The sequence below is a fragment of the Arachis duranensis genome, chromosome 9, assembly GCF_000817695.3.
Source record: "Arachis duranensis cultivar V14167 chromosome 9, aradu.V14167.gnm2.J7QH, whole genome shotgun sequence".
Classification (NCBI taxonomy): domain Eukaryota; kingdom Viridiplantae; phylum Streptophyta; class Magnoliopsida; order Fabales; family Fabaceae; genus Arachis; species Arachis duranensis.
In genome coordinates this window covers 87,634,892-87,641,041 of record NC_029780.3, presented here as the reverse complement: position 1 = coordinate 87,641,041, position 6,150 = coordinate 87,634,892, and the positions used below count along the sequence as shown (strand labels likewise).

At 41.1% G+C, this 6,150-nt stretch overlaps 1 non-coding gene across 1 annotated transcript; it reads left to right on the top strand.

Moving 5' to 3' along the window:
• The first annotated feature begins 5,157 nt into the window (after positions 1-5,157).
• On the top strand, positions 5,158-5,265 carry LOC127742066 (small nucleolar RNA R71). The gene has a single exon (XR_008003253.1). It is a non-coding gene; the product is annotated as a small nucleolar RNA R71 (small nucleolar RNA).
• The last annotated feature ends 885 nt before the right edge of the window (positions 5,266-6,150 follow it).

Sequence of the window (6,150 nt, the reverse complement as noted above, 5' to 3'; positions counted from 1 at the left end):
GAAGTTGTGAAGAAAGTGCTGAGTTAGTAGATGCGCATACCAAGTTGAATGCCATTATTAGATATCACAATTTCGTGCACCAACTTGTTAGCCACCTTGTAGAGTTCTAAAGGTATGATCTCATGAACTTCCACTTCCTCCCCAATCATGATACTATGGATCATGATGGCCCGATCCACAGTCACTTCAGATCGGTTGCTAGTAGGAATGATGGAGCGTTGGATGAACTCCAACCATCCTCTAGCCACAGGCTTAAGGTCTGGTCTTCTCAATTAAATTGGATTGCCTCTTGAGTCTCTTTTCCATTGAGCTCCTTCCACACATATGTCCATGAGGACTTGGTCCAACCTTTGATCAAAGTTGACCTTTCTAGTGTAGGGGCGTGCGTTTTCTTGCATTATTGGCAAGTGGAACGCCAACCTTACATTTTTTGGATTGAAATCTAAGTATTTCCCCTGAACCATTGTGAGGTAATTCTTTGGATTCGGGTTCATACTTGATCATGGTTCCTAGTGATCCATGCATTGGCATAGAACTCTTAAACCATTAAGATTCTGACTTGTTGAATGGGGTTGGTAAGAACTTCCCAACCTCTTCTTTGGATCTCATATCGGATCTCCGGATACTCATTATTCTTGAGCATAAAAGGGACCTCAGGGATCACCTTCTTCTTGGCCACAACTTCATAGAAGTGGTCTTGATGGACCTTTGAGATAAATTTCTCTATCTTCCATGACTCGGAGGTGGAAGCTTTTGTCTTCCCTTTCCTCTTTTTAGAGGTTTCTCCGGTCTTAGGTGCCATAAATGGTTATGGAAAAACAAAAAGCAATGCTTTTACCACACCAAACTTAAAAAGTTTGCTCATCCTCGAGCAAAAGAAGAAAGAAAGAAGGAGAAGAAGAAGAAAACGGAAGAGATAGAGGGAGAAGTGAATTCGGCTAAGAGGGGGGAAATGTGTTTGTGTTGTGTGAATATGAAGGAGTAGTGAGGGGTTTATATAGGGGTGAGGGGATGGTTGGGTTTCGGCCATTGGGGTTGGGTTTGGGCGGAAAAAGTGTTTGAATTTTTAAATTGAGGTAGGTGGGGTTTATGGGAAAAAAAATATGGAGGTAGGGTATGATTTAATTGGTGAGTGAAAGAGAGAGAGAGAGAGAGAGGTAGGGCAGGTGGGGATCCTATGGGGTCCACAGATCCTGAGGAGTCAAGGATGTATCATCCCTGCTCCTATTAGGCGCACAAAACGCCTTTGCTGTGCAATCCTGGCGTTTAACGCCAGACTGCTGCTTGTTTTTGGCGTTAAATGCCAGCTTTTATTCCTTTCCTGGCGTTAAACGCCAGGCTGCAACCTGTTTCTGGCGTTTAACGCCAGATTGTAGCTTCTTTCTGGCGTTTAACGCCAGTCTGGTGCTTGTTTATGGCGTTTAACGCCCAGAATGGTGCTAGACTGCGCGTTAAACGCCCATTCTGCTACCCTTACTGGCGTTTAAACGCCAGTAAATGTCTCCTCCAGGGTGTGCTGTTTTTAATGCTATTTTTTAATTTTCTTTAATTTTTCCAATTATTTTTGTGACTCCACATGATCATCAACCTAAAAAAAGAAAATAACATGAAATAACGTAGATAAATAAAAATTGGGTTGCCTCCCAATATAATCATTTAAATCCGCCTAACTGAGATTTACAAGATGACCATAGCTTGCTTCATACCAACAATCTACGTGGGATCGACCCTTACTCACGTAAGGTTTATTACTTGGACGACCCAGTGCACTTGCTGGTTAGTTGTGCGAAGTTGTGAAGAAAGTGCTGAGTTAGTAGATGCACATACCAAGTTGAATGCCATTATTAGATATCACAATTTCGTGCACCAACTTGTCAGCCACCTTGTAGAGTTCTAAAGGTATGATCTCATGAACTTCCACTTCCTCCCCAATCATGATACTATGGATCATGATGGCCCGATCCACAGTCACTTCAAATCGGTTGCTAGTAGGAATGATGGAGCGTTGGATGAACTCCAACCATCCTCTAGCCACAGGCTTAAGGTCTGGTCTTCTCAATTAAATCGGATTGCCTCTTGAGTCTCTTTTCCATTGAGCTCTTTCCACACATATGTCCATGAGGACTTGGTCCAACCTTTGATCAAAGTTGACCCTTCTAGTGTAGGGGCGTGCGTTTTCTTGCATTATTGGCAAGTGGAACGCCAACCTTACATTTTTTGGATTGAAATCTAAGTATTTCCCCTGAACCATTGTGAGGTAATTCTTTGGATTCGGGTTCATACTTGATCATGGTTCCTAGTGATCCATGCATTGGCATAGAACTCTTAAACCATTAAGATTCTAACTTGTTGAATGGGGTTGGTAAGAACTTCCCTTTGGATCTCATATCGGATCTCCGGATACTCATTTTTCTTGAGCATAAAAGGGACCTCAGGGATCACCTTCTTCTTGGCCACAACTTCATAGAAGTGGTCTTGATGGACCTTTGAGATGAATCTCTCCATCTTCCATGACTCGGAGGTGGAAGCTTTTGTCTTCCCTTTCCTCTTTTTAGAAGTTTTTCCGGTCTTAGGTGCCATAAATGGTTATGGAAAAACAAAAAGCAATGCTTTTACCACACCAAACTTAAAAAGTTTGCTCATCCTCGAGCAAAAGAAGAAAGAAAGAAGGAGAAGAAGAAGAAAATGGAAGAGATAGAGGGAGAAGTGAATTCGGCTAAGAGGGGGGAAAGGTGTTTCTGTTGTGTGAATATGAAGGAGTAGTGAGGGGTTTATATAGGGGTGAGGGGATGGTTGGGTTTCGGCCATTGGGGTTGGGTTTGGGAGGAAAAAGTGTTTGAATTTTTAAATTGAGGTAGGTGGGGTTTTTGGAAAAAAAATATGGAGGTAGGGTATGATTTGATTGGTGAGTGAGAGAGAGAGAGAGAGGTGGGGCAGGTGGGATCCTGTGGGGTCCACAGATACTGAGGAGTCAAGGATGTATCATCCCTGCTCCTATTAGGCGCACAAAATGCCTTTGCTGTGCAATCCTGACGTTTGACGCCAGACTGCTACTTGTTTTTGGCGTTAAATGCCAGCTTTTATTCCTTTCCTGGCGTTAAACGCCAGGCTGCAACCTGTTTCTGGCGTTTAACGCCAGATTGTAGCTTCTTTCTGGCGTTTAACGCCAGTCTGGTGCTTGTTTATGGCGTTTAACGCCCAGAATGGTGCCAGACTGCGCGTTAAACGCCCATTCTGCTACCCTTACTGGCGTTTAAATGCCAATAAATGTCTCCTCCAAGGTGTGCTGTTTTTAATGCTATTTTTTAATTTTCTTTAATTTTTCCAATTGTTTTTGTGACTCCACATGATCATCAACCTAAAAAAAGAAAATAACATGAAATAACGTAGATAAATAAAAATTGGGTTGCCTCCCAATAAGCGCTTCTTTAATGTCAATAGCTTGACATTGGGCTCTCATGGAGCCTCACAGATATTCAGGGCATTATTGGGACCTCCCAACACCAAACTTAGAATTTGAATATGGGGGTTCAACACCAAACTTAGAGTTTGGTTGTGGCCTCCCAACACCAAACTTAGAGTCTGGCCGTGGGGGCTTTGTTTGACTCTATATTGAGAGAAGCTTTTCATGCTTCCTCTCCATGGTTGTAGAGGGAGATCCTTGAGTTTTAAACACAAGGTAGTCCTTATTTAATTGAAGGACTAACTCTCCTCTGTCCACATCAATCACAGCCTTTGCTGTGGCTAAAAAAGGTCTTCCAAGGATAATGGAATCATCCTCATCCTTCCTAGTGTCTAGGATTATGAAATCAGCGGGGATGTAAAGGCCTTTAACCTTAACTAGCACGTCCTCTACTTGTCCATAAGCCTTTTTCATAGAATTGTCTGTTATCTCTAATGAGAATTTGGCAGCTTGTACCTTAAAGATTCCCAATTTCTCCATTACAGAGAGTGGCATTAAGTTTATGCCTGACCCTAGGTCACACAGAGCCTTCTCAAAGGTCATGGTGCCTATGGTACAGGGAATTAGAAATTTACCAGGATCCTGTTTCTTTTGAGGTAAAGTATGCTGAACCCAGGCATTCAATTCATTAATGAGCAATAGAGGTTCATCCTCCCAAGTCTCATTACCAAATAGCTTGGCATTCAGTTTCATGATTGCTCATAAATACTGGGCAACTTGCCCTTCAACAATGTCTTCATCTTCTTCAGAAGATGAATAGTCATTAGAGCTCATGAATGGTAAAAGAAGGCTCAATAGAATCTCTATGTTCTCTAGGTGAGCCTCATATTCCTTAGATTCCTCAATTGGAAACTTTTTTTATCCAGAGGACGTCCCAAGAGGTCTTCCTTACTGGGATTCACGTCCTCCTCCTCCTCTGTACATTCGGCCACACCAAGCAAGGTTATGGCCTTGCACTCTCTTTTTGGGTTCTCTTCTGTATTTCTTGGGAGAGTACTAGGAGGAGTTTCAGTGACTCTTTTACTCAACTGGCCCACTTGTGTCTCCAAATTTCTAATGAAGGACCTTGTTTCATGCATGAAACTTAGAGTGGCCATAGATAGATCAGAGACTATGTTTGCTAAGCTAGAGGGGTTCTACTCAGAATTCTCTGTCTGTTGCTGAGAGGATGATAGAAAAGGCTTGCTATTGCTAAACCCGTTTCTTCCACCATTATTTAAGCCTTGTTGAGGCTTTTGTTGATCCTTCCATGAGAAATTTCGATAATTTCTCCATGAGGGATTATAGGTGTTTCCATAGGCTTCACCCATGTAATTCACCTCTGTTATTGCAGGATTCTCAGGATCATAAGCTTCTTCTTCAGAAGATGCTTCTTTAGTATTGTTGGATGCATTTTGCAATCCATTCAGACTTTGAGAAATCATGTTGACTTGCTAAGTCAACATTTTGTTCTGAGCCAATATGGCATGCAGAGCATCAATTTCAAGAACTCCCTTCCTTTGAGGCGTCCCATTATTCACAGGATTCCTTTCAGAAGTGTACATGAACTGGTTATTTGCAACCATGTTAATGAGTTCCTAAGCTTCTGCAGGTGTTTTCTTTAGGTGAATAGATTCACCTGCAGAATGGTCCAATGACATCTTAGATAATTCAGACAGACCATCATAGAATATATCCAGGATGGTCCATTCTGAAAGCATGTCAGAAGGACACTTTTTGGTTAGTTGCTTATATCTCTCCCAAGCTTCATAGAGGGATTCACCTTCTTTCTGTCTGAAGGTTTGAACATCCACTCTAAGCTTGCTAAGCTTTTGAGGAGGAAAGAACTTGGCTAAGAAAGTCGTGACTAGCTTATCCCAAGAGTTCAGGCTATCTTTAGGTTGAGAGTCCAACCATACTCTAGCTATGTCTCTTACAGCAAAAGGGAAAAGCATAAGCCTGTAAACCTTCGGGATCAACCCCATTGGTCTTAACAGTATCACAGATCTGCAAGAATTCTGTTAAGAACTGAAAAGGATCTTCTGATGGAAGTCCATGAAACTTGCAATTCTGTTGCATCAGAGAAACTAATTGAGGCTTTAGCTCAAAGTTGTTTGCTCCAATGGCAGGGATTGAGATGCTTCTTCCATGGAAGTTAGAATTTGGTGCAGTAAAGTCGCCAAGCATCTTCCTTGCATTATTATTGGGTTCGGCCATGTCTCTTTCTTTTTCGAGATTCTCTGTAAGGTTTTCTCTGGATTGTTGTGCTTTAGCTTCTCTTATCTTCTTCTTCAGAGTCCTTTCAGGTTCAGGGTCTACTTCAACAAAAATGTCCTTGTCCTTGCTCCTGCTCATATGAAAAATAAGAGGACAGAAAAGGAAGAGAAATCCTCTATGTCACAGTATAGAAATTCCTTTATGTGAGTAGAAAAAGAAAAATTCGAACACAGAGAAGGGAGGGGTTCGAATTTTGAGAAGAGAAGTGTTAGTAAATAAATAAAATAAATATAAAGAGAGAGAGGGAAATTCGAAAATTAAGAGAAGAAATAAAATTAAAATTAAAATTTGAAGCAATTAGTTAATTAAAAAAATAATTTTGAAAAAGAGGGTGAGGAATTTTCAAAAATTAGAGAGAGAAAAATAGTTAGGTGATTTTTAAAAAAAAGATAAGAAATAGTAAAACAAACAAAAAGTCAATTAGTTAGTTG